We start from the raw sequence: 1491 nt of genomic DNA, 5'->3' as shown, positions 1-1491 counted from the left end.
ATTCAGGTGTTGGCAAGTCATGTCTTCTCCTGAGATTTGCTGTAAGCCTTCATTGTTGCTTAAATATGACTGTTTAGATAAATCCTGCAATGCTCTTGGATGTTAATTAGTTGTTCTTACGAAGTTAGTATGTGGGCCTTTACTTTCACTATAGTAGATTCTTTTTCAAACTGAAGATGCCTAATTGAATTTTATCGATCAGCAGGTTGCTATTCTTTTCCTCCTATTGATGGTTGAATTTGTTTAATTGAATCAAATGATATAGCTCTCAGATTGATTGCACACATTTTAGTAACTAGTCTTACCATTTTTTTTTTTTTACTCCTATTCTAATTTCCGTAGAGAGTAATGTGGTGCATAGCATACTGTATCACTCTCGGGTAATCAGAGATTGTTGTGATTCCCATTATTAACATCTCAAGCGCCGAGCTGATATGATAGCAATAAATCCAGATTTTTTTTTAAATAAATCATTTTTCCTCCAAATTGTTTTTTTTTTTCATAACTCTGATCCTTGATTATCTTTCTCATCCAGGATGATTCATACCTGGAAAGTTACATCAGCACGATTGGCGTTGACTTTGTGAGTTCTTGAACTTGATTTTTTGGTTTGTTTTAGCTGGCACAATTTACATTCTGACCACATTTCTACTTTTTGCAGAAAATACGCACTGTGGAGCAAGATGGAAAGACAATTAAACTTCAGATTGTAATGTTCTCTTATCTTGATTGAATTGATCTTGTGGGCCAGTAGTACTTGAGTGTTTTGTCATTTTTTGTTACCATAGCTGGTATCTCTGGCAAGGAGTTTAAAAAAAAAAAAAGGTCACTCTTAACTTGGAATGACAAAATTAGATGTATTTACACGTCCTTGTTTTCCCTTTTGAGGATAATTTATTTGATACCTTTGCAATGATTGGGAAAACAAATGGATGCGGTCAATTTTCTGAATAGAAGTGTTCTTTATGTTACATAAAATTTGTCCAGTTCACCTATGTTACTCGAAAACATAAGTCATGAACAATTTACGTGGATGCGATGAGCTATTGGGAAACTGGTGTCATTCTTTTCCCTTGTCGTCAACTTCTAGAAGAAAATTTTGAGGTCTTTCAGTCCGATGCAACTTGCACCATTGGAGCCTTTTATTTTGTAGTAGGAAGGAAAAAGGTCAAGAGGCTGAGTGAAAATGACAAGCAATTGTAGAAATTTCTGCTAGTAAAGAAAATTAATTTAACACAATTGTGTCTTTTGGTAAATTGTCTTGATTTTTTTTCATTTTTCAACTGAAATTCTATTATTTATGACTATCTAAAATTTACTAAATGTCCTTGTGCAAGAAATGGTTCTTATGTTCAATCAGCTGTCAGTAGGGGTATGGATGAACTGTACATGTCATGATTTTGTTCGTCTAGTTATCTGGTTGGTTGAAGATCTTCATCTACTCACACCATTGACGATCTGTTCATGAAATTTGAGTCATTTTAATACTTG

General features: G+C 33.8%; 1 long non-coding RNA gene across 1 annotated transcript; it reads left to right on the top strand.

Moving 5' to 3' along the window:
• LOC111383619 lies at positions 1-810 on the top strand. The gene is made up of 3 exons (XR_002700770.1): positions 1-41; positions 536-583; positions 662-810. It is a non-coding gene; the product is annotated as an uncharacterized LOC111383619 (long non-coding RNA).
• The last annotated feature ends 681 nt before the right edge of the window (positions 811-1491 follow it).

This window comes from Olea europaea, unplaced genomic scaffold (assembly GCF_002742605.1).
Source record: "Olea europaea var. sylvestris unplaced genomic scaffold, O_europaea_v1 scaffold27258, whole genome shotgun sequence".
NCBI classification, from domain to species: domain Eukaryota; kingdom Viridiplantae; phylum Streptophyta; class Magnoliopsida; order Lamiales; family Oleaceae; genus Olea; species Olea europaea.
The sequence above is the reverse complement of the archived record's forward strand: the minus strand, read 5'-3'. Positions and strand labels throughout refer to the sequence as shown.